Source organism: Sus scrofa, chromosome 13 (genome assembly GCF_054392235.1).
Source record: "Sus scrofa isolate SSC_HxYL_T2T_F1_AM1 chromosome 13, Sscrofa_HxYL_maternal_Yorkshire_Landrace_v2.0, whole genome shotgun sequence".
Classification (NCBI taxonomy): Eukaryota; Metazoa; Chordata; class Mammalia; order Artiodactyla; family Suidae; genus Sus; species Sus scrofa.
The window spans coordinates 148,822,334-148,849,570 of record NC_139395.1 but is presented as its reverse complement, the minus strand read 5'-3'; the positions used below and the strand labels follow the sequence as shown (position 1 = coordinate 148,849,570).

Genomic DNA, 27,237 nt, shown 5'->3' with positions numbered 1-27,237 from the left:
AAAGCAGATGAGCCAGTGACAACAGAGACCTGAGAAAATCCCCAAACCCAAAGTGAAAAGCTCCTGTCTGGCCCCACAGGATCCTTAAAAGGCCTTGGGAACTAGCAGCCTCAGAAACCTCTAGAAAAACTGGTGACAAGAGATAAGCGCTAAAAATACACGGGATTAGTCAAAAGCTATTTAAGAAGCAGTAAGACCCCACCCCACCCCACCCCGGATTCCCTCCCCAATACTAAGCCCCTGGGTGGCTGCCCCCAGTACCACCTGGCAAAAGCAGGATTTGCCTTCAGGGGTAAACCGCAGGCCTCTGCACTGGCACTAGAGGCGTAGCTGAGAACAGGGTGCCACGTCCCCAACAAGGAAAGCACGCACTGATGGGGAGATCCCTGTCCCCTTCTTGATTCCCTCCAGGAACATGGAGCCTGGACTCCATTTCCCGGCAGAAGACAAGAATGTCCTTTCTGGGGACTCTGATCAGGCCAAGAAAGATATAAAGTAACCAATACCGGGAGTTCCCAACAATCGGCCCAGCCAGGTCACCAAACAAAGAAGCTCTGTCAATAAGGCCACCCAGTGCTGTGATCTCTCACCCTCACTCAAGAGCAGAGGACAAAAAATGAGCAGATACTCAAGGAACAAAAGAGAGTGTAAAACACAGAAAGAAAGCAACTGAGAGGAAATACACTATGCAGGAGAAAAAAAAATTCAGATAGAAAATCATTAATATCCTCAGAGAGACAAGACGCTGTGTCTACAAAGTAAGAACAGGATACTATCATTTTTTTTGTCTTTTTTTTTTGTCCTTTTAGGGCTGCACTGGTGGCATATGGAGATTCCCAGGCTAGGGGTCCAATCAGAGCTACAGCCACCAGCCTACACCACAGCCACAGCAATGCCAGATCCGAGCTGCGTCTGCAACCTACACCACGGCTCATGGCAAAGCCAGATCCTTAGCCCACTGAACAAGGCCAGGCATCAAACCCGCTACCTCATGGTTCCTAGTCAGATTCGTTTCCGCTGTGCCACAATGGGAACTCCAGATATTGTCATTTTTAAATGGGAGAGAAAAAATTACAAACATGAGAGGAGACATAAAAAATTCAACAGACCTATTGGCACCCCACTAGGCCAAGTCTAGCCCGAAGCAGGTGTTCATAAATATTTGTTGAATGGATCGATGAGACAGCATTTCCCAAACTTTAATGCCCTACAGATCACCTGGGGAAATCTTGTTAAAAATGCAGATTCTGGCTCCATAGATATGGGTAGGGCCCAAGTCCCGCCTTTCTAACAAGTTCCTGAGGCACCATACTGGTCCTGAGACCACATTCTGAGAAGCAAGGGTCTCTGCTAAACTCTGGAGCAGTGGTTCTTTGTCCTGGTTATGCGTTCAAATCACCTGGCAGGAAGGAAAGGTCAGTGTGTGGACCCCACCCACTGAGATTCTAATGAACTTGGTTTAAGTGAGACTCAGACATCAAGCCTTGAAATCTCTTCAGAAGAATCCAGACCAGAATTGAGAACTGTTGCTCTGGAGAAACCCTGTCATGGCTGTAACTGGGCCAATCACTGGTCCTGGCCAGAATAGTCCTGTTTTCAAATATTCTCTCTCATTGTCAATACTGACCACTCTTTCAGAAGGCCCTTCTCATCATGGCCATGAGCATCAGTTTATGGGACGACTTATTACACAGAGGATAATTCTCAGGGCTAAGTCCCATCAATGTCAGTGGATGGAGCAATCATTCTACTAAATAGCCAAGAAACTCATGCCGAGAATTTTTTCCTTATTAAATTCACACGCTTATTCTTAGTTTTTCTAATTAAAAAATGTAGACCTTAAAACTTTAGCAAGTCCTCTAAAAAAAAAAAAAAGAAGAATTTTTTAGTGAAATATGGATATTTCCCTAGCCAGAAATCCTAACCCATTTTCCCAATGTTTCTGTTAAAACTTGAGTTTAGCAGTTTTGTGTCTATCTCATCCATGCCACACATGGGATAAAATAGTACCAACATTTACTGCTATTAAAATTGCTAAAAATCACCACAGAAGGAATGGAGGATAAAATTCAGGGAATCCTCCACACAAAAAGCCCACAATAAGCTATAGAATTGGAAAATCATTAGGAAAGAGATTACTGAAGAAAAGAAGCTACAAACTCTTCAACAAGGGTGCAATACGAGTCCCATACGAAGGATTCAGAATGATTTTAGACTTCGGTGTTAACTCTGGAGCCTAAGAGCAATGTCCTTAAGATTCTGAAGGAAAGCCATTTTCAGCCCAGATCTCTATATTCAGCTAATTAACTGACTACCAGACTGGCAAGGCCTCAAAATAATCTATCACCCTTTCACCCTCTCTCTCTGGAAGCTATTAAAGGATGTGCTCTACCAGACTTGAGAATAAACCAACAAAGGGGATGACAGGGGCTGCCACGCAGAAGGGGAAACAGGGGCTGCCACGCAGAAGGCAGTGAAGAAAACATCCACGATACTGATGGGAGATCCCAGGAGGACAGCTAAGCATCAGTGATAGAGAGCAATTAGCCCATGCAGCTGCAGGGCACAAGGCTCTGAAAGAGACTTCTTCAGAAAGATGAATTTGACAAGATGAACTGACACCCTGAGAAATTCAGACAGTTACTGGAGAGTAGGACTAATTCAACAGCACACAGAAAACTAAGCAAATGAAAAAAGCAACTCCAAGAAGAACAAAAAGGTGTGCAGGAAAGGAAAAATCATCACAGTTTACTACACTATAATAATATAAACAACAAGCAGTAGACTAAGTTAAACACGAGACACATCCAGAGCAGATGGACTGGAAGGCGGGAACAGTACCAGGGTAGGAATGAGGGAATTAAAGTAAAATCCTCACCTTTGGCCAACATCACACAGACGAGACTTACCCTCCTGACTACGACAACAACAACAACAAATGGACAAAATACACAAAATGGTTTGGAAGCCACCAGACATCAAGATATAAAGGATAGTGATAGCTATGAGACAGGAAACAAAGGAGGTCAGCCTTACGGTTGCGTGTCCAGGCTACAGAACGGAAGGGAATCAGATGGAACCCAAAAGACTCTGAGATGAGAAGATGGAGCTGAGACTCGGGCAATTCAGGTGGTCAGAATTCATAGAACAGAGCACCACAGAGGTCTGTAAAAGCTCTCCCTCGAGCAGCCCACTGAGTCCTAATCACCACATGAAATGTACAGAAACTAGCCAGGGCTGGGGAAAAGAACCACCCAAAAGGATTAGATGTAATAGTGCCTGGTACTCATAGGGCTGGGAAAAGTGGCACTGGTTTGAATAAGCAGGTGGGGCTTGCCTCGGCAGTAAAGGATTATTAGCCCTAGACTGAGCATGGCTCTGGTCTCATCTAACAAACCTCAAAGATGAGACCCAAGAGGCTCAAACTGTTCCCAAGTCACTTCGCTGCATTCCAGAACAAAACTCAAGAATATTTACAGGAATGCAACTAATGAAGTAAAATGCATTGTCTAGCATCCAAAAAAAAAAGCACTAGGCACAAAAAAAAAAAAAAAAAGCAAGAAACTGATACATGAGGAGGTAAAGCAAATCAAAACCAACCCAGAACTGACACAGACATAAGAATTAGTATAACTACATTTATAAGACTATAGCTGAACTTTTAGAATAAAAACTAGACTGTAAGAAATGAAAAAAAAAATAAAGTGAATGAAATTAGTCAGATTAGACAGTGCAGAGGAAAAACTGGGCAAATCTGAAGACAAAGTAATAGCACTATTGCTGTAGTCATATTACACTATCCAAAATGAAACACAGAGGAAAAAAAGATTCTTTTTTTAAATGAAAAAAGCTTCAGTGTGCAGTGGGACAATTTTAAGTCACCTAATATATGTATAACTGGATTTCCCAAGAAAAGGACAGTTGGGAACAGAAAACATATTAAGAAATAATGACTGAAGTTTTCCCAAATTTGATGAAAACTTAAGAGCTCACAGATTCAAGAAGCTCAAGGACTCCAAACACAAGACACATGAAGAAAGCTACACCATTGCACATCATAATCAAATTGCCCCAGATCAGTGATAACATCTTAAAAAGTAGTTGGGGAGGGCATAGGAGACATGCTACCTACAGGGAACAAAAATAAAGATGACAACAGATTTCTTGTAGGAACAATTAAAATAATAGGACAGTAGCACATCATTAAAGCTAATCTCGAATTCTATTCCAATGGAAATACCTTTTTAAAATAAAGACTAAATACTATGGAAAAGAGTATGGAGGTTCCGCAGAAAACTCAGTATAGAACTACCATGTGATCCAGCAATCCCACTCCTGGACATACATCCAGGCAAAACTTTCATTCGAAAAAATACCTGAACCCCATGTTCATAGCAGCACTACTCACAACAGCCAAGACATGGAAACAACCTAAATGTCCATCAATGGATGAATGGATTAAGAAGATGTGCTACATAATACACAATGGAATACTAGTCAGCCATAAAAAAAGAATGAAATAATGCCATCTGCAGCAACATGGATGCAGTTAAGACATTCTCATACTAAGTGAAGTCAGAGAGAAAAAAAATACCATATGGAATCACTTATATGTGGAATCTAAAATATGGCACAGATGAACCTATCTACAAAACAGAAACTGACTCACAGACATAGAGAACAGATTTGTGGTTGCTGGGGGTGGGTGGGGGGAGGGAGTGAGATGAACTGGGAGTTTGGGGTTAGTAGATGCAAACTATTACATTCAGAATGGATAAGTGATGAGGTCCTGCTATATAGCACAGGGAACTGTATCCAATCACTTGCGATAGAAAGTGATGGAAGATAATATTAGAAAAAGAATGTATATGTATGTATGACTGGGTCACTCAGCTGTACAGCAGAAACTGACAGAACACTATAAATCAATGATAATAAACTTTTAAAAATATACAGAAGTTGAAAGAATTCAGGATCAGCAGACCTGAACTATAATAAAGTTAAAGGAAGTCCTTCAGACAGAAAAAAAATAATAGCACATAGAAATAATACATAAAGAAATGAACAGCACTGGAAATGACAACTATATGGGTAAACAGCTATGATATTTTTCTTACTATTTTAATTACTTTAAAAGATAAATTGCTTAAACAAAAAGCATACCAATGTAGCATGGGGTTTATAGCAATGTATAATTTTTGTAATAATTGCATAAAGGAGAAAAATGAAAATATACTATCTTAAGGTTCTTCACACACTTGAACACAGACTATGATAATTAAAGATGTATGTTATGAGTCCTACAGACATTACAAGAAAACTATCCTCATGAACACAGATGCGAAAGTTCATAAATTCTTTTTTTTTTTTTTCTGTCTTTTTAGGGCCACACCTGCAGCATATGGAGGTTCCCAGGATAGGGGTTGAGTCGGAGCTACAGTTGCTGGCCTATACCACAGCCACAGCAATGGCTGATCCAAGCCGCATCTGCAACCTACACCACAGCCCACGGCAATGCTGGATCCTTAACTCACTGAGCGAGGCCAGGGTTGGAACCCGCAACCTCATGTTTCCTAGTCAGATTCATTTCCACTAAGCCATGATGGGAACTCCGAAAGTTCTTAAACTCTTTAGCAAACAGAATCCAACAATATACATAAAGAATAATAATCGTGGAGTTCCCGCTGTGGCACACTGGGTTAAGAATCTGACTGCAGCAGCTCAGGTCGCTGTGGAGGCAAGGGTTTGATCCCTGGCCCTGTGCAGTGGGTTAAAGGATCCGTTGTTGCCGCAGCTGTGGCTCGGATTCAACCCCTGGCCCAAGAACTTCCATATGCCAAGGGTGCAGCCATTTAAAAAAAAAAAGGAATAATAATAATCATGATCCAATTGTTTCAGGAATGCAAAGTTGGGTTAGCATTTGAAATAAATCTATCAATGTAATTCAACATGTTAACAAAGAAAAAAGGAAATCCTATGATCATTATGATAAACAGGAAAAAAACATTTGACGAAAGCCAACACCCATTTCTATTAAAAATCTCAGTAAAATAGGGACAGAATGGAGCTTCTTCAACTTGATAAAGATCCTTTATGAAAACCTATAGCTAAATCACTCAAAACGGTAAAATACTGAATGTCTTCCCCCTAAGGTCAGGAATGAGGTATCTAATCCTCTATTCAACATACACCAGAGAGTTAACGAGCGCAGTCAGGCAGAAAATGAATAACAGACATAAAGATCGGACAGGAAGAAGTAAAACTGTCCACTAGCAGATGACATGACAGTCTAAGCATAAAATCCAATGGAAATTACAAAAAAAGCTACTAGAACACGTATGTTTAGCAAGGTGGGAGAATATAAGGTCAATACACAAAAGTCAACTGTATTTATATGTATATTAACAACAAACAACTGGAAATTGAGATTTAAAAAAAACAACACCATCTTCCAGCAACATTATTGGCAACGGCAAAATAGTACTAGCAACCATAGATGAATGAAAACATGGTATATTCATACTGTCGATTACTATTCAGCCTTAAAAAAAAGGACATTCTGAGACACGGCCACAACATGGATGAACCCCTTGAATACTTTATGGTAAGTGAAAAAAGCCAGTCACGAAAAGACAAATACTGTATGAGTCTACTCCCATGAGGTATTTAGAGTAGTCAATTTCATAGAGCAGTGGAATGTGGTTGCTAGGGGCTGGGGTACAAGGCAAAATGGGGATTTATTGCTTAACAGGCACAGAGTTTCAGTTTTGCAAGATTAAAAAAAGTTCTGGATGATGATGACTGTTGCATAACAACATGAATGTACCTAACACTAGTGAACTAAACACTTGAAAAAATGGTAAATTTTATGCTGTGTCTATTTTACAATTAAGGTAGGTAAATTCTTTTAATGAAAAAAACCCTGAATTCCATTAAAAACACCATTTACAATAGGCATCAAAAAAATGCAATACTTAAGGATATATCTGACAAAAGATATAAAAGATCTGTACACTGTAAACTATAAAATGTCAATGAAATTCTTAAAAATTGAAATAAATACAGAAATACACATTCATGGGTCAGGTTCAATACTGCTAAGATGTCAGTTCTCCCCAGACTGATCTATAGAGTCAATGCAATCTCAGTTAAAATCCCAGCAGGCTTTTTTTGTAGAAACTAAAAAACTGATTAAAATGCATATAGAAGGACAACAAACCTAGAATAACTCGAGTGGCTTTGTAAAGGAAGAACAAGTTCAAGATCTTCCCATGATTTCAAGACTTACTATAAAATCTACAGTGATCAAGATAGTGTAGTCCTGGGATAAAGACAGACAACAGATCAATGGAATGAAACAAAGTCCAGAGTTAGATCTACACAAGTTCAAATGATTTTTGACAAAGGTACAAAGGCAATTCCATGGAGAAACAAGCCTATTCAAAAAATTCTGCTGGAACAACCGGACCACCACATGCAAAAAACTGAGCTTTGATTCATACTTTACACCACACACTAACCCAAGAATTAACCCAAAATAGATCGTAGACCTAAAAATGTAAAACCCATAACTATAAAAGTTATAGAGCAAAACCACTGTGTTTTGTGTTAGGCAGAGTTCTCAAACACCAAAAGCACAATCCACAAAAGAATGAGTTGGTAAAACGGAGCTCATTAAAATTTAAAACTTCTGCTATCCAAAAAACACTGTTAAGAGAATTAAAATGCAAGCCAGAGTCTTGAAGAAAATATGTGCAAATCACATATCCCATGGAAGGCTTGTATCCAGAATACAAAAGAACTCTCAAAACTTAGTATGGAGAAAAAAAAAACACACACACAATTAAAAAAATGGGTAAACAATTTGAACAGACACATCACCAAAGATATACAGATGGCAAATAAGCACATGAAAAGATGCTCAACATTAGTCTCTACAGAAATGCAAATTAAAACCAAAACAAGATACCATTACAGACCTACTAGGATGTCTAAACTTAAAGAGACTGATCATACCAAGTCCTGACCAAGGAGTGAACGGCCTGGAACTTTCATACACAGCTGGTGGGTACATAAAATGGTACAACCACTTTGGAAAACAGTCCAGCAGTTTGTTAAAAACTAAATGTACACTTACTATATGACCCAACTATTCCAGTCCAAGGATTTAATCCAAGAAAAATAAAAGCCTATGTCCATACAAAGACTGACACAAATATTCAAGGTAGTTTTCCATGTAATAACCAAAAACTGAAAACAACCCATTAAAAGGTGAATGGATATACAGACTGTAGAATGTACATACAAGAGAATACTACTCAGCAATAAAAATGAATAAGCAGTTGTTACACAACATGCATGAATCTCAAAATAATTGTGCTGAGTGAAAAAAAAAAAAACAAACAAACAGACAAGAGCACATGCTGTATGATTCCAGCTACATAAATTTGAGATAATGCAAACTCATGTATAGTGACAGAAAGCAGACCACTGTTACCTGGGGAAGGGGGGTGTGCAAAGGAGGAGTAAGATGGCGGGATTACAAAGAGGCACAAAAAACTTTGGAGGGTTTAGGAATAGTGGGTATGTTCCTTATCCTGATTGTGGTAGTAGTTTCACAAGTATACACATATGTTTCATTATGTTTTAAATATGTTCCATTTACCATATATCAGTATACCTCAATAAAGCTGTTATGAAAAACAAAAAAGCAGAGTTCCTTTTGTGGCTCAGCAGTAATGAACCTGAGTAGTATCCATGAGGTTGCAGGTTCGATCCATGGCCTCGCTCAGTGGATTAAGGATGGTGCTGCCAAGAACTGTGGTCAGACATGGTTTGGATCTGGTGTTGCTGTGGCTGTGGCAGGCCAGCAGCTGCAGCTCTGATTCAACCCCTAGTCGGGAACTTCCATATGCCGCACTTGCGGCCCCAAGTTTAAAAAACAAAACAAAACAAAAAATCATCTTCCAGATTAGAGCAAAGGGCAGGAGGATAATCATGGGCTTAAGAGCCAGAGGAAAAGGTCTGGGGGCACCGACCCCTCCTCCCCATTATCTGCCAGCCTCAGCTCCCAGGAAGGTGGACACTAGGCTGGCAAAGCAGGGTCTGAGCCCCCTGCACTCAGGACAGTGGAGGGAAAACCACAGTCCACCTCACAGATAAGGAAACTGAAGCCCAGAGACATTACCCTGCCTTAGAAGGTTACACAGCTACTAAGTGGTCTAAATCCAGATCTGCCAAAGTCCTCCTTCTCTTCATCTACCACAAATTCAAGAACCAACCTGAAATAGGGTGAAGATGCGTGCTGTGTTCAAAACAATTCTCTCCACTGAAGCCCAAGTGCCAGAACAAGTCTGGCCATCCCAGAAGAGCCAGACACCGTGGACACAGCAGCTGAACTTCCGGTGCCTGAGTGTTTGGCGTGGCAGGATGACAGGCAGGCGTGGGAAGAAGCTGTCGGTCAAGTTTGCGTATGCATGGGAAGCAGGCTAACCGGCTCCTCCAGCAGAGTCGCCACAGCTGCCTGCCTAGAATGCCACCACCACTGTCTCTGGCCCGAGAGAAAAGGACCAGCTCCACCCAGTCCAGCTGGGACAGGGGTCTGGGTCCATCTGACTCAGAGCCACTCCTTGGGCTGGGGGAGAGATGGGTCTCAGCTAAGGCCCTGAGACAGAGAGCAACTCTGCACCCACTCCTCCCGCAGGGCTAGAGAAGCAAGAACCCAGACAGGGCCAGGTAAGAGGTGAACAGCCCTAGGAAGATGAGGCCCACAAGTGGCCGACCAAGCCCATATGGGGCAGGAGCGAACAGGCTTGGCATCCAGGCCATGAGGGTCAAGAGGAAGCCAAATTTAGCCCCCACTCCTGTAAGCCCCACCTCTAAGCTGGGCTGGGAGCTGGCCCTGGCTGGTAAGGAACCCATAATGCCACAGCTGTCCATGTGGCCACCTCTACGGGGGTGGGCTGGGTCTGAGCCACAGAGGATGCCCAGAGTTGAGCACTGCAGATACCCTTTCCTCTCCCACACTTTCAGGTTGTGGTCCTCACCACCAGCAGCTCTTCGCCCTTTGGCCCACTATTCATCCTTGGCTCTGGGCCCTCAGTATTAATCAAATGTGACAAGAAGGTGTGGCGGGAGCAGGTCAGGCTCGTGCCCAAGTCACTGGCTGCCACACTCATATCTCAGCTCACGTGGCCGACAGGGTTACAAGATAAGGTCCTCATAATGCAATGCTGCCCCTTCCCTTTTTTGGAACGTGTTTTGAGGACCTGAGGCAGCCTGTGCTGATTGCACCACCCCAGCTATGGCATGGAGGCACCCCTACCTCCACTGGTAGACTGGTGAAGGGGTGACTACCTCCTCTACAGCCTCAGCCTGGGGCTACTCCTCTCTTCCTCTGCCCAGGCCTGGCAGCCACCCAGACAGTCTCGCCACCAGTCTAGACTCTAAGGAAATGTCCCATCACTCCAGTTGGCATATACAGTACTGGGGGGAGGGGTCCTGCCTTGCTGTTGAAAACTGCACTGCTTCCTTCCTTGCCAGGTTTAAACACCGAGAAATAAAAAAAGGCAGTTTGGAGACCACGTTCTCCTGAGATAACTGCAGCCCCCTCCTTCCAAACACAATAATTCCAGCTGAGAAGAGAACTGGGCTTCCTTACCTGCTGCCTTCCACTGGCTCTCTTCAGACACAGCTTCTATGATGACCCGGCTGAGGCAGAAAAGGACCCAGCAGGACACTGCCTGCTATCCGACAGTGGCTTCCAAAGCTCCGAGGTTCTGCTGCCCACTCCCCAAACCCCTACATTCTTCGCTCACTTCGGCCCTGCCCGACCCTGGTGCTGAGCAGCCAGCCTCTGGGTTACCACCTTCTCCTCCTCCTGCGCCTCCGGATTCTGTGTCCCTCAGGGGGCTCTTCTCCCTCCTGAGACCCCTTTCCGTCCAAGTATGTTTCCTGGACAGCCCGCACCACCTGCCCCTCCTGCACCCCAGGCAGCCAATTTGCTTCCTGCACCCCGAGGCGTCCCTCTCCCTCAGGCCCCCGGGGCCCCACTGGCCGGGCCCTCCCCACCACCTCCAGTCTCCTGCGTCGTGCCGGGGCTGCTCCGAGGACCACTGCCTCCCGTCTGAGATGCCCGCAGCTCTCCCAGTTCTGCTCCCCCAGCTCTCCGGAACTTTCAAGCTCCTCTCTGCGCTCCCAGGAGCGGTCCCCGAACTCGGACAGCTGCTCGGGCTGCTGCAGCAGCCTGCGTGGGCTCCCCTCCCCCCGTTCCTGCACCCCGGTGCGGGCCTCCCCCCGCTCCTGCACTGCGGGGCTGCCTCCCCCCTTCTCCTGGTGTTGCTTGCGGGGCCCCAGCCCCTCCTCCTGCACCACAGGCCAGCTCGCGGAGCCCGTCCACCGCGGAGGGTTCCTCCAGTCCGCGCCGTCCGGCGGCCCCCACACCACCCCCAGGCTGGGCTCGTGGCCCCGGCCGCCCCGCTCCTGCACCCCCGGGCCCACCCCGCCCTCCTCCTGCACGACCGGACCCACGCCCCCCTGCTCCTCCACGCCGAGCTTCAGCCCGCGAAGCTGCTGCGGGCCCCAGCTAAGAACCCCGACCCGCTGCGGCTGTTGCTCCGGCAGCGCCGGGCTAAGCCCGCCGCGCTCCTCCTGCGCGCCCCGCCTGGGACCCCCCGCTGGCACTGCCCAGCGCACTCGCCTGCCCCCCAGAGGCCGCGCGGTCCCGCCCCTCCAGATGGTGCTGCCCTCCGCGCCCGCTTACAACGGCCCCCACCCGCCTCCTTCCGCCCCGTCCCCCGGGGAGGGGGCTGCGGGGCCGCGTTCTCTCCCGCTCAGCTCCCACGTCCCGGTCCCGGCCCCCAGCCCTAGCTTTTGGGCGTCAACGTCCGCCCGCCGGGCGCAGCGCCCTGCGCCGGCCCCCGCAGGTGCTGCGGCCCCGCGCGCCGGCCCGAGAGCCAGGAGCGCCCGCCCTCCTGCCGGAGTTCCTGGAGCCCGCCTGCGCCTGCGCCGCCCCAGGGGGGCGGAGCCCCGAAGGGTTGGCCCTCCCCCTTAAGGGGCCCTGTCCAGTTTACGCCTCCCTCTCCCCGGTCCCTAGTCCGCTCCCGCTCCCGCTTCATCCCTCCAGAGGTCCTGCTTGAACCTTCCTGTGGAGCAGAGGGAGAAGAGGTGAAGGGAGGAGTTCGCATTGAGAGATGTAGTCAACCAGGCCTATCGGAGGAGCACTGAAATAGGAGTCTCGAATTCTAAGTAGTTCAGCTACTGCTGAGTTGCCATTTGACAGTATAAAAAATTACTTCCCTCTGGCATCAGTTGCCTTGTTTTCCAAAATGAGAAGGCTGGATTGAAGAGTTTCCAGGGTCCCAATCCAGTGAGTGTTTTACTGCAGAGAACTCTAGTCCTAATCTCTCAGCAGCAGCCCAGAGGCTTATGAACCTGGGCTGGCCCTACTCTTTCCCTGGGGCCCAGGGAGAGGCCTATAACAGGCTTAGGCCTGGGGCACTTCCTGTTGGGTATACAGGTAGAAAGAGTCCCAGGCAAAGGGGGACTTCCTCCCTCCTCACTGTGTCCTCTTGGGCCTATGCCCTGAAAGGAGGAGAAAATTCAGAGCTCCTCTCTGGGAGAGTGAGAGTGCAGCCTGCAGGCTCAGATCCTAGCACAGCTGGAGGTGGTGAAGCTTCGAACCCAAAGGCTTAGGGCAACTTGGCCCTGTTATTATTTGTACCTTATCTATAAAATGGGTATAATAAACACCTCCAGAAAGGACTGTCCCATATATCAAATATCAGACAGCTGTGTGAGGGTGACACATTCTGCACTCCTGTTTTCCAGCATTTGGTCCAAGCGCCCTGACCTGACCACAGTAGAGCACTTAAAAGGGGGTGGGTTCCAGACAGCCGGGGGAGGGGGTAGGGGGGCTGGACTGGGTGGATTTGGACCATGGCATCTTGCCCTATGAGGTAGGCAAGGCACCTTTCTACCAAATCCTCTGATAACTGTGTATAAGGGTTGCCCTTCACGGTGGAGCCAGGGCCAGTGAGCAGGAGGTTGAATACACCCCACCTGAGCCCAGAGTCTATGGCGAGCAGGACTCTGCAGGTAATAGAACTGAGGCTCTACATAATTAAGTAATACCTGGTAGTAGTGAAACCAGGATTCAGATCAAGTTTTCTGACTCCCAAGTCTGCTCTAACCACTAAGGCACAACAAAGCAACACCAAACCCAGGAGCTTTGGGAAGCATCAGATCTGACTAGATTTGGGGGATAATAGATGCAAACAACTGATTTGGAGCAAGTTTCTCAGCTGGTAAATCAGGCTCTAAATCAAACAAAGCAAGGAGTCCGAGTGCTGGTCGGGGTGATTCTCTTAGGAGAATTGACTCTGGGCCATAGACTCTGGGCTCAGGTGGGGTGTATTCAACCTCCTGCTCACTGGCCCTGGCTCCACCGTGAAGGGCAACCCTTATACACAGCTCCCCATTCTCCCATCCCCCCTCCAGTTGCTCAGACCCGAGCCTCTGACATCCCTAGTGCAGGATTATCTGGAGCTTTAGACTCACAGGAAAGAGGTCTTCTGCTTCCTTCCTCCATCCTGCCTGATCCCAACTCCTGGACCTTCTCCCCACCCCAACCACAACCACCACTCTGTGCACTGGGGCAGTGATGGGAGTTGTCCCAGAGGATGTCTCTTCTCTGCACTGTCTGTGACTCTGGTACTAGGAGCCGGGAGACAGCTCTCCCCTAAGGGGGCTGACAGCAGAATGGAAGAAGTGAGATGCAGTCTAGAACAAGGCTCAGGAGATTCAGGAGGTGGCTGCAAGGATAACCCCAACCCTCCAACGTGCCTGTGCCAGTCTCTTCCCAGATGTGGAACTTGAAGAGAGCTGCCGACAGCCGAGTGACTCTGCGGGGAGAAGGGCTTGTCAGGTCTAGTTCTAAGCAGAGGCGGTGGCCCGAGCTGCTTGAGGGAGGCCGGTGGCGATGCCCTTAAGAATCTCACCTGTGAGATGGTTGAACGTAGGGTAAACGGGAGGGCAAGGAAGGCAGGTGTGGGTGGTGAAGGCAGCCTGGCTCATAGCTGCCAGCAGGTGCTTGGCCAATAGTGGTGGATATGGCAGAGTGATTGCGCTGAAGGTATTCTGGTTCTGTTTTGTTTTTTTAAATGTTTTTAAAGCTACCATTGCAACCTATTAGGAGGCGAACTGAATTTAGTGGGTTTTAACCGGATTTTTTTTTTTAAGGAAAGAAAACAACAATAGAAAGTAGCCGAATATAATTTTTTGAATTTTTCATTGAAGTGTAATGTATATCCAAAGATGTACAAAGATGGGCATTTTTTGTCTATTTGGGGTCTGCACCCGCGGCACATGGAGGTCCCCAGGTTAGGGGTTGAATCGGAGCTACAGCTGCCCGCCTACACCACAGCCATAGCCACGCCACATCTGAGCTGCCTCTGCGACCTGCACCGCAGCTCATGGCCACGCTGGATCCTTAACCCACTGAGTGAGGCCAGGGATCGAAACTGCGTCCTCATGGATACTAGTCAGATTCTTTTCCACTGAGCCATGACGGGAACTGCCAAGATGGGCATTTTACAGAGTGCATATACTCAGCATCCAGATCAAGAAACACCAAAACCAGCATCCAGAAGTTCTCCCAAATCTGTTTTAAACTAGACTTTATTAATCTTTGAGCATGCCCTTCATATTTATGATTCACTTTTAATTTTCAGACAACCCTCCCCTCTTCCCACCCCAGAATGTAAACTGTACAACAACAGGGAGTTCTGTCTGAGAACCGACTAGCACAGGCATCTAGAACAATGCCCAGCACACAGTAGGTGCCAACAACATCTACTGAATGGATAAGAGTGCATCACAGATAGTGGAACCAAGCGGGGCTAGAGAGCCTTCCCCGGACAGACCCCCTCCACCCTACCATATCTTCTACCTGCCTCTTGTCTGCAGACGAATTTCAGCCTCCTAGGCCTTCCCCAGTTTCCAAAGAATAAGTTTAATTTGAGAAGTGGAAAAAATGCAGAAAGAAAGAAAACAGTCATGCAAGACAGAATAGTATTAGTTGAACCACCAAAGTCAAAGACCTTTAGTTCCTCCTCAAGACCTATAGATAATAACCTGAGCCATAGCCTTTGAGCTGTTTTGCAGACTGAAAGCCCCACCAGGTGGAAGAAGTTAACTCTCTGCCACCGACAAGCAGGTAGACACTCACCCCAGACCAGCTGAAACCAGAAGGTTGATGATGTTGACTCCCAATTACATCACCACCGACCAATCAGAAGGATGTCCACGAGCTGATCACGCACACGGCAACCCCCGCCCCCAACTCTGTCTTGAAAAACCTTTCCCTGAAAGCCATCAGAGAGTAGGGTCTTTTAAGCACTCTGTGGGGGCTCCTTGCTTGGCACCCATCAATCAAGGCTGCGCTTTCTCTCACTCCAACCCAGCGTCCGTAGGTTGGCTTTACTGTGCATGGGTGAAGGGACCCAAGTTTGGTCCAGTAATTAGTAAAGATCTGGTTTTTGTGATATTTTTGTTTCACTATATAAAATGTGGGCACCCTACGTCTCGATATAAAATCTGTTTCTTTCTCTAGGTCTTAAGCTAAAACTTCTGAAGGCCCGTTGTCCAACTGGAGAAAGTTGTGGAAGCTGTGGTTCAAGCCAGGGCAATGAGCATGAGTGAAGCAGAACAATAAATAGGCTGACTAGACCAGACCAGCGCTTCTCAGCCTTCAGCATGCCACTGAACGACTGGGGCATCTTGTTGAAAGGGAGGTTCTGATTCAGCAAGCGGAGAAGGGGATGCTGAGATTCTGTGTTCCTGTCAAGTCCCTATGCTTTGAGTAGCAAGGCTTTGAATCCAAGAGATTCTCAATAATGCTGCACAGGAGAATCACGTGGGAGGCTTTTAAAAACCCTGCTACCCAGGCCCCACACCAGAACAATTTAATTGGAATCTCTGGGGTGGGGCTCAGCATCTGCAGTTCTTAAAAGCTCCCCAGGTGATTGCAATGTGCAACCGGAAATGGCAGCTGCAGGTTCCCCGGAGTAACCTTAGTGCAGAGAACAGTGCCTGAGCTGAGGTGGGAGGGAAGTGAGGTGTGGCGTCAGGGACTGGTGTCTGAGGAAAGATTTGACCAAGGGCAAAAGATTTCCTAGGACAAGACAATTTGCCTCTTAGTGGAGGTGAAGGGAGGGGTCTCTGATGGAATTCCTAGGCATGGGGCTATCTGCTAACCCAGGTCACATGTCCTGCCAGGACCTAGAACAGACCGTGCCTTCACCCTAATGAAACAAGTTAGAGCTCCCAGGAGCTTACTGGCAGCAGGGTTGCGGGTGGGGGTGGCTGGGCTCACATGCCCCCGGCAGTTCAGACAGTTTCAAAACCTTCCTAGGGCGTTCCGAGAAGGTGCTGCCAGCTGCTCCCACGCGCCTCCCCCCTCTGCCCAGCCGGAGAAAGGGCCAGTGAGCCAAGAGATTACAAGCCCTTGGATCAACATGAGCGCTTCAGCATAAAGCGCCAGCGCCCTGGGTTCTGACGCCCCCTGGTGGACATCTAGAGTTGACATCGGTAACGGACAAACACGACCCTGTCCAGGTACACTTTTTTTAAATATAATTTTTAAAGGTTCCTTTACATTTACAGTTATTACAGAGTATCACTATATTCTTCATATTTACAATACACCCTTGAGCCTATATTACATCTAGTAGTTTGTACCTCCCTTTCCCCCACCTCTGAATTACCCCTCCCCCTCCTTGGGTTCTGTATAACCATTAGTTCTGTGTATCTGTGCGTTGGCTTCTTTTTTGTTTTATTCACTAGATGTATTTTTTAGATTTCCGCACGTAAGTGATATCATGCAGTATTTGTCTTTATCCATTTATTTGTTGATGAAGGTATTTTTTCCTTTTTTCGGCCTTGCAAAATTGGTAATTTATTATTAGTTTATTGACTATAGTTGGTTTACAACGTTAGTCTCCAGTGTGCATGCAGCAAAGTGATTCAGCTATACATACACATGCATTCTTTTTCAGGTTCTTTTCCATTCCAGTTTATACAGAATATTGAGTATAGCTCCCTGTGCTACACAGTAGGACCTGTTTATCCATTCTATACATAGTAATTTGTATCTGCTAATCCCAAACTCCCAATCCATCCCTTCCCCTACCCTTTCCCCTTTGATAACCATAAATTTGTTTTCTGTGTCTGTGAGTCTATTTCTGTTTCCTAAGTTCATTTGTACCATATTTACAGATTCCACATATAAGTGATACCATATGATATTTGTCTTTCTCTGACTTATTTTACTTAGTATGATAATCTCTATGTCCATCCATGTGGTTACAAAATTGTATTATTTCATTCTTTTTACTAATGAATAGTACTCCAGTGTGTGTGTATGTGTGTGTGTATACCACAACTTCTTTATCCATTCCTTAGTATGACAATCTCTAAGTCCATCCATGTTGTTACAAATGGCATTATTTCATTCCTTTTACTACTGAATAGTACTCCATTGTGTGTGTGCATGTGTGTGTGTGTGTGTGTGTGTGTGTGTATACCACAACTTCTTTATCCATTCCTCTGTTGATGGACATTTATGTTGCTTCCATGTCTTGGCTATTGTGAACAGTGCTGCTATGAATGTAGGGGTGCATGTATCTTTTCAAAAAAAATTTTTAGGGCAGCACCCATGGCATACAGAAGTCCCCATGCTAGGGGTCAAATTGGAGCTACAATTGCTAGCCTACACCACAGCCAGATTGGAGCTGCGTCTGTGACCTATACCACAGCTCATAGCAACGCCAAATCCTTAACCCAGTGAGTGGGGCCAGGGATGAAACCTGCATCCTCATGGACACTAGTCGGGTTCATTACCACTGAGCTACAACAGGAACTCTGCCTCTATCTTTTCAAATTAGAGTTTTTGTCTTTTCCAGATGTATGCCCAAGAGTGGAATTACTAGATCATATGATAACTTTATTTTTAGTTTTTTAAGAAACCTCCTTACTGTTTTATATAATGGCTGCACCAATTTACATTCCCACCAACAGTGTAGGAAGGTTCCCTTTTTGCCAAGCTCTCTCTAGCATTTATTTGTGGACTTTTTGATGCTGGCCATTCTGATTGATAGGAGGTGGTACCTCATAGTTTTGATTTGCATTTCTCTAATAATTAGCAATGTGGAGCATCTTTTCATGTGGTTATTGGCCAACTGTATGTCTTCTTTGGAGAAATGTCTATTTAGGCTTTATGCCTATTTTTGGAGAATAGGGTTGTTTGGATTTTTTGTTATTGAGTTGTATGAGCCATTTGTATATTTTGGAAATTAAGCCCTTCTTGGTAGCATCATTTGCAAATATTTTCCTATTCTGTAAGTTGTCTTTTCATTTTGTATATGGTTTCCTTTACTGTTCAAAATGTTATAATTTGATTAGGTCCCAGTTGTTTATTTTTGCTTTTATTTTTATTGCATTGGGGACTGACCTGAGAAAATACTGCTGCAATTAATGTCAGAGAACGTTTTGCCTATGTTCTCTGAGAGTTTTATGGTGTCATGTCTTTAAGCTGTTTTGAGTTTTTGGTTTTTGGTGTTTTTTGGCCCCTTTCTCGGCCATACTCACAGATATGGAAGTTCCTGGGCCAGGGATAGGATCCGGTGGCTATGCTGGATCCTTAACCCACTGAATTAGGTCCAGGATCAAACCGTCATCACCACAGAGACAACACCAGATCTTTAACACTCTGTACCACAGCAGGAAATCAAGAGTTTATTTTTGAGTATGGTGAGAGAGTGTGTTCCATATTCACTAATTTACATGCTGCTGTCCTGCTTTACCAACAACAGTTGCTGAAGAGACTGTCTTTTCTCCATTGTGTATTGCCTCTTGGTTTAAGATTGATTGACCGTAAGTGTGCAGATTGATTTTTGGGCTCTCTATTCTGTTCCATTGATCCATATGTCTGTTTTTGTGCCAACACCACACTGTTTTGATTACTGTAGCTTTGTAGTACTGTCTGAAGTCTGGGAGTGTTATGCCTCCAGCTTTCTTTTTCTTCAGGATCGCTTTGGCAATCCTGGGTCTTTCATAGGTCCATATACATTTTACAGTTATTCTAGTTCTGTGAAAAATGTCATGGGTGATTCGATGGGGGTTGCATTAAATCTGTAGATTGCTTTGGGTAATGTGGCTGTTTTAACAATATTTATTCTTTTTTGTAACTGATTGCTTTATTGTCAGTTTTTTTATGTCATGCATTTAAAAATACTAATATTTTAATATTTTTCTTTGTTTAAAACAGAGGGACTGTTAAAACAATTTTATTGGAGTATAGTTCACTTACTATGTTGTGTTAGTTTCAGGTGTACAGCCAAGTGCATCAGTTACGCATATACACATATCCATTCCTTTTCATATGCTTTTCCCATATAGGTCACCACAGAGTATTGGGTAGCTTTTCCTGTGCTATACAGTAGGTCCTTGCTACTAATCCATCTTCTCTATAGTAGTGTGTATATAGTTCCAACCTCCCAATTTATCCCTTCCCACAACTTTTCCCCTTTGGTAACCATGTTTGGTTTTGAAATCTTTTGAGTCTGTTTCCGTTTTGTGAAAAGTTCTTTTTGTATCATTTTTATTAGACTTCACATATTAGCGATCTCATAGGATATTTGTCTTTCTCTGTCTGATTTGCTTCACTTAGTATGATAATTTCCAGGTCCATCCATGCACAGAAATAAACTTGAAGTGGATTAAACACCTAAATGTAAGGCCAGATACTGTAGAACTCTTAGAGGAAAACGTAGGCAGAACAGTCTTTGACATAAATTGCAGCAATATCTTTTTTGATCCACCTCCTAGAGTAATGAAAATAGAAACCATAAAAAAAAAAGACAACCCACAGGATGGGAGAAAAATTTGCAAACACTATTTATTCTTGATGGGAGACTCTGATCTGTCACGTGTTCAAACCATTGTCAGGTACAGTCATGGAAACCATGGCCCAATATGCATAATCAAGAAACCGCTAGTGAGGGAGGCAAGACTAAACAAGTAAAGGACTGGCTCCTTTTATTCTTTATCTGCTTCTTTATATCCCCAAATGCGATTCCCACCCTGGGACTCACTGTGCTAAGTTTGAAATGAGCAGCTGGGGCCTATTGAGATATTTTTTCACTTAACGATTTTATTTTTATTTTTAATTTATAATTTTTTGTTTTTGTTTTGTTTTTATGGCCAAACCTGTGGCATATGGAAGTTCCCTGGCCAGGGATTGAATCTGAGCCTCAGCTGCAACAACACCAGATCCTTTAACCACTGTGCTAGCCTAAGGATCGAACCTGTGCCTCCTCAGCAACCTGAGCTGCTACTGTTGGATTCTTAACCCACTGCTCCATAGGGGGAACTCCTGTTTTTTCACTCTTGGACCTCCCTGCTGCTCCTCTCTCCTTTGTTTTAATCTCTCCATTGGTAGTATAGACATAGCAGAATCCTTACCTGACTCTTCTTCCTCCTTCTGCTCCAGTGATGACCATCCCAGGGAAGCTCATACCTGTGGCTCTTTTTGGCCACCTCTCTAGCTTGGTCAGCTCATTTGCACTCACTGCCACCAACCTGCCCCCTCCCACCAACACACTTAGGCTCACAGGATGAGGCTCCCTGCCCTCCTGAGCCACAGTGGTCACACACTACTAGTCACTTCCTTTTGGTCACACCAATCTGAAGAAGTAGCAACAGAAACCAAACTCTCAAGTCCAGCCCTCTCCCCTGGACTCCTTGGCTCTCTCATTTGCCCAGGAACTGGATTCAGCTTCTGGTCCCCTCCTTCCCCATCCCCTCCTTTGGCACTGGCCCTGTACACAGACCTCGGACAGCACAGGGCTCCATCCTCCTGCCTCCTCCCCTGACTCACTTCCTGCCTTTTTACCACACCGGTTCCTCCTGTAAATGGTGACTCCGCCCCCCTTTAAATGCCACACACCAAACTGAATTTACTTCTTTGTAAGATGGGACAAATCCTTTCATCATCGGGCCTCTGTTTCTCCCTGCACTGGGAGATTTTAAGGATTAGACTAGATAATGCTGTGATGTTTATGCCCTTGAATTGTTTTAGCTGTCAGTGTTCTTTAGATGACCTCCCTGACTTCAGTCTCTGTGCCTCCTTGTTAATTCCCCATTAATCTTCCTAAAACATCAATCCACCATGTCACTCCCTTCCTCAAGACTTAAATTTGCTCTCTAGTTCTCCTTAGCTGTTCCGTACCTAGGAACCTAGGTACCTCGCTGTTCCCTACCTAGGAAGGGTGGAAAATTGGGTCCAGAGGGGCCAACAAGCTGAAACTAGATATCAAGATAGGTCTGGGGGTTAGAACTCAAGGAAATTCTGTTTCTGGAGGACAAGGCCGTCAGTATGTAGAAATTGGAAAGCCGCCAGGTAGCAGAAATAAGTCACCATCAGCAAGGATACTGATGTATAGCTACTGCAATAGTGGGCTCTTTTTTTTTTTTTCCCCCTCCACATCAAAACTCTCAAATGCTATCTTTAAAAATTCTGAAAACTGAAGTAATTCTATTTTAAAAGTCAGAAGACATCTGCAGTTGTTGAGAGAGAAAAGCAAGTGATGGATCCACTTTGGCAAATGGAATGCAGGATTGTAAAGGGGCCCTAAAAGAATAGGCTTGAATCTGGGTTTGGAGGAGGAAACTTACATTCCCAGCGGGAGAGGGAGTTTATGTTGGAGCTAGAAATGATCTTGGAGAACATCAGGCCTCCCCGCCTCATTTAGAAAGGAGAAAACTGAGGTCCCGAGAGGTATAGCCAGTAAGCCAAGGATGTCCAGCAATTTAAGGGTGGCGTTGAATTGGATTAAATCTCCATGACCCAGATACACATCCAGGGCTCCTACTCTAGCTTTCCCCCCACCCCCATCTCCCTAACCTCTCCAGCACATACATGTGTATACGATACCAAAGCTGGGCTGCAAAAGAAGAGAGTAAAAATATTTGAGTGAGTCCTGAGGATTTATAGAAAGACATATTTGGGCCATCCAAGCAATATAACATGCTTGGTTGTGATTGATGAGAAAGCACCTTAGCGAATTAGTTGAGAGGACCAGCCGGACATGGTGGAAAGCTGGGGCTAAGTTCGGGGTGGGTTAGACCGTCAGGCCTCCTTACTTCCAGCTCAAATGTGCGTGAATGCGCCCACACATGCTTTCCCCCTGAATACTCATGGCCTGCGTGGATAATAGCCAGACACACTTTGAGCTGATGAGGTTCCCGGTCCTTTGTGTGAGCACTTGACACAGGATAGACCCTTCAGCAGCAAGAGGAGCAGGAAACCGGTCAGGAATTAGAGAAGTGAGAAGGGGCCACAGGAATGATGGTGCATCAGAAAGGTGTTACAAGATCTCTTTAGGTATTAGTGAAGCCCTTTATGCATGGAGAAAATATTCTTATTAGTTTGTCAGTTACCCTGTGATTTGGTTTGGGTTTTTGGTTTGTTTGTTTGTTTGCTATGCACCAATGTGTATGAAATCAGTTTATCAATCTTTTCCCAAATGACAGCTAGGGGTTCTTTGGTCTTGCTTCGAAAGGCCTTCCCTCCCCCCAAATCATTCTAAAATTCTCTTGTATTTTCTTCTATAGTGTTTTATGGTTCCTTCTTATTGTTTTATTTATTTTTTCTTTTTATAGTCACACCTGCGGCATATGGAAGCTCCCAGGCTAGGGGTCGAATAGGAGTTGTAGCTGCCAGCCTACACTACAGCCACAGCAGCGCCACATCAGAGGCACATCTGTGACCTACTCCCCAGCTCATGGCAACACCAGATCCTTAACCCATGGAATGGGGCCAGGTTTGTTACTGCTGAGTCACAACGGGGACACCTATTGTTTTGTTTTAAATCTTTAATTCATATGAAATTTATTTTGTAAGAATAGAAGAATCTATTTTATTTTTCTATATGGCTACAGTCAGCTCTGCTTTATTTTAGGGTTAGAAACTCAGAAGCACTTAAAAATTTTTTTAATTGAAGTGTAATTGATTTACAATGTTGTGTTAGTTTCAGGTGTACAACAAAGTGATTTAAGTTATATATATATGTATATATAAAATCTCCTTCAGATTCTTTTCCATTGTAGGTTATTGTAAGGTACTCAGTATAGCATAGTTTCCTAGGTTATGCAGTAGGTCCTTGTTGTTTATTTTATATATAGTGGTATGTATCTGTTAATCCCAAACTCCTACTTTATCCCTGCCTCCCCTTTTCCCTTTTGGTAACCATAAATTTGTTTTCTATGTCTATGAATCTATTTCTCTTTGATAAGTAAGTTCCTTTTTTTTTTTTTTTTTCCTGGCCATACCTGAAGCATATGGAAGTTCCCAGGCCAGGGATCGAATCCAAGCCCCAGCTGTGACCTGCGCCACAGCTGCAGCAACACCAGATCTTTAACCCACTGCACCAGGCCAGGGGTTGAACCTGAGCCACCCCAGAGACAATGCTGGATGTTAACCCACTGCCCCACAGTGGGAACTCTGGTAAATAAGTTCATTTGTATCATATTTTAGATTTACATATAAATGATACCATAGGTTATTTGTCTTTCTCTTTCTTACTTAGTATGATAATCTCTAGGTCCATCCATGTTGCTGCAAAGGACATTGTTTCGTTCTTTTTTTATGGTTGAGTAATATTCCATTGTGTGTGCATAAGTATGTGTGTGCATATAATACACACACACACACATATACACACACACCCCGTTGTCTTTATCCATTCATCTATCAGTGGACATTTAGGTTGCTTCCATGTCTTGGCTATTGTAAATAGTGCTGCTATGAATATTGGGGGTACATATATCTTTTTGAATTAGAGTTTCTTCCTTTCTGGGTATATGCCCATGAGTGGGATTGCTGGATCCTATAGTACTTTTATTTTTGTTTTTTTAGGGAATCTCCAAGTGTTTTCCACAATGGCTGCACCAATTTTCATTCCAACAGTATAGAAGGGTTCCCTTTTCTCTAGACCCTTTCCAGCATTTATTATTGTAGACTGTTTGGTGATGGCTGTTCTGACTGATGTGAGGTGACACCGCATTGTAGTTTTGATTTGCATTTCTCTAATAATTAGCAATGTTGAGCATCTTTTCAAGTGCCTGCTGGCCATCGCTCAGAAGCACTTTCTAATCATTATAGAGGGGAAGATGACACCATAGTTGACAGAAACCAGAAGCTACACTGAGGTCTACACAGTGTTCGAGAGCAAAAGGGTTTACTCAAATTGGACAGAAATACTAAATTCAGGATATGCAAGTTGGTGAATAGTCTTTGCCAAGAACCTTTAGCTCTGCAGATTCGTTTCTGCATTCCACCTACTCAGAAGACAAGACATGTACTATCCAGAGAGGCTGAGAGGAGCTGCAGTTGGGGACACCAAGCACACCTCAGTGGGAGTGAGGCAAACTATTCAAAGTTGAATGAGTATGTGCAGATGGAATGGTCATGCACCAGCAGTCCCTTCTTGGGACTTGGAATGCTAGGAACCAGGCTGATTGCAGTCCTGATAAAAAGGAAGTTTCCCTAGAAACTCCTCTCTGAAGAAACGGACTAGATATAGAAATTAGTCTTACAGATAGTACCCTATGGGAGATACCCCAGTGAAATGTCAGGGTCCCTGCCTGACAAGTGCCACACATGCACACGTAGTATGCTTTACTGTCTTTCTCTTAAGTATAAACAGACCCCCTACAAGTCACACCATATATTTGGGGAATACTTCAATGTGAAAGATTTGAAAAGAGTTCAGAGGACGCAGGAGAAGAAATTTAAAAATACAATAGTATTTCATTAGTTAAAACAATGCATCTGTGAAACAAGAACATGAGGCTAAGGAAAAACTCTTTGGAGAGCAAGTCGTTTTTGGAAATTTTAAAATGTCATATCAAGAAATTCAATGGGTGGGTTTAAAAATAAAGTTGAGGAAATTTCCCAGGAAGTAGATCAAAAAGTCAAGGAGAAAAGCCATAGTCAGTAATATTCCATCATCGGTCTGGAAAAAAACATTTTGTTGCTTTAAATGGATTAAAGTTACTTATTTGCAAGCAGAAAAATAAATGTTTTTTGTGGTTTTTTTTTTTTTGTCTTTTTTTTTTTTTTTTTTTTTTTTGCTATTTCTTGGGCCACTCCTGCGGCATATGGAGATTCCCAGGCTAGGGGTTCAGTCAGAGCTGTAGCCACCGGCCCACACCAGAGCCACAGCAACGTGGGATCCGAGCCGCGTCTGCAACCTACACCACAGCTCACAGCAACGCCGGATCGTCAACCCACTGAGCAAGGGCAGGGACCAAACCTGCAACCTCATGGTTCCTAGTCGGATTCGTTAACCACTGCACCACGACAGGAACTCCAAAAATAAATGTTTGAATAGCAGATAAAGCCAAGGAGATAGAAAGTTGCAGAGGAAAGGTAACATTATTGAATCAGTCCAGAAGTCCAGTATCCAAGTAAAGAGTTCCAGTAGGACAAAATAATGGAAGAGAGGAAGTTATCACATGAAAAAATGTCCCCCAAATAAAAGCCATATTTTTAAAATTTATTTTCTATTGAAGTATAGTTGATTTACAATGTTGTGTTACTTTCTACTACACAGCAAAGTGATTTGATCATACATATATATGCATTCCTTGTCATATACTTTTCCATTGTGGTTTATCATAGAATACTGAATATAGTTTTCTGTGCTATATAGAAGGAACTTGTTGTTTCAAATAAACTCCTTTTTGAACATTTTTTAAAGTTTGTTGAAGTATAGTTGACTTAGCAGTGTTATGATCATTTCTGCTGTACCACAAAGTGATTCAGTTATACATGTATGTACATCTATTCTCTTTCAAATTCTATTCCCATGTAGATGATCACAGAATATTGGGTCGAGTTCCCCGTGCTATACAGCAGGTTCCTGTTGGCCAATCATTGCATATACCTCAGTATGCATACGCCAGTTCTAAACCCCTAGTCCATTCCTTCCCCCATCCCCATCTGTTCCCTTTGTTAGCCATAAATTTGTTTTCAAAGTTGGTGTGTCTGTTTCTGTTCTGCAATAAGTTCATTTGCATCCCTTTTTTTTTAAAGATTGCACATATTTGTGATATCATACAATGTTTGTCTTTCACTGTCTAACTTCACTTATTATGATAATCTCTGGGTCCATCCATGTTGCTGCAAATGGCATTACGTCATTCTTTTTTTATGGTTGAGTAATATTCCATTATATATATGTACCACATCATCTTGGTTCCTATATATAAAATGGAATATATATGGACATTTAGGGTGCTTCCATGTCTTGGCTACTGTAAATAGTGCTGCAGTGAACATTGGGGTGCATGTATCTTTTTGAAATATGGTTTTTCTCCAGATAGGTGCCCAGGAATGGGATAGCTAGATCATCTGGTAGTTCTATTTTTAGTTTCTTGAGGAACTTCCATACTGCTTTCCATAGTGGTCATACCAATTTACATTACCACCAGCAGTGTAGGAAGGTTCCCTTTTCTTCACACCCTCTCCAGCATTTGTTATCTTGTAGAGTTATTAACAATGGCCATTCTGACTGGTGTGAGGTGGTAGGTACCTCATTGTAGTTTTGATTTGAATTTCTCTAATAATTAGGGATGTTGAGCACCTTTTCACATGCTTGTTGGTCATCTGAATGTCTTCTTTGGAGAAATGTCTATTTAGGTCTTCTGCCCATTTTTGATTATTTTTTTTTGATAGAAGGTCTGTGAGATGTTTGTATATTTTCAAAATTAATCCCTTGTAAGTCATTTGCAAACATTTTCTCCCATTCTGTGGCTTGTCTTTTCATTTTGTTGATGGTTTCCTTCGCTGTGCAAAACTTTTAAGTTTAATTAGGACCCATTTATTTATTTTTGATTTTACTTTCATTACTCTAGGAGGTGGATCTGAGAAGATATTGCTGCAACATATGTCAGAGAGTGTTCAGCCTGTTTTCTTCTAAGAGTTTTATTGTATCTGGCCTTAATGTTTAGGTCTTTAATCCATTTTGAGTTTATTTTTCTGTATGGTGTTAGAGAATGTTCTAATATCATTCTTTTACATTTTGCTGTCCAGTTTTCCAGCACCACTTACTGAAAAAAACTGTCTTTTCTATTGTATATTGCCTCCTTTGTCATAGATTAGTTGACCATAGGTTC

At 44.1% G+C, this 27,237-nt stretch overlaps 1 protein-coding gene and 1 long non-coding RNA gene across 20 annotated transcripts in view; one reads left to right on the top strand and one right to left on the bottom strand.

The window, feature by feature from the left end:
• The window catches only part of TNK2 (tyrosine kinase non receptor 2), a 43,483-nt gene extending 31,832 nt beyond the window's left edge, over positions 1-11,651 (bottom strand). For 10 of the 17 annotated variants that reach the window (XM_084990834.1, XM_084990843.1, XM_013982352.3 and 7 more), the window contains exon 1: positions 10,661-11,439. The gene's annotated coding sequence lies outside the window, so the exon portion shown is untranslated. Of the gene's footprint in view, positions 1-10,660 lie in introns of all 17 variants that reach the window. The other 7 variants (XM_021070191.2, XM_021070189.2, XM_084990866.1 and 4 more) reach the window with 3 other exon arrangements.
• Positions 11,652-15,377: 3,726 nt separating this feature from the next.
• The window catches only part of LOC146397687 (uncharacterized), a 95,541-nt gene continuing 83,681 nt past the window's right edge, over positions 15,378-27,237 (top strand). The window contains exons 1-3 of one of the 3 annotated variants that reach the window (XR_014824625.1): positions 15,378-15,466; positions 15,611-16,018; positions 16,412-16,614. This is a non-coding gene — a long non-coding RNA (uncharacterized LOC146397687). The other 2 variants (XR_014824627.1, XR_014824626.1) reach the window with 2 other exon arrangements.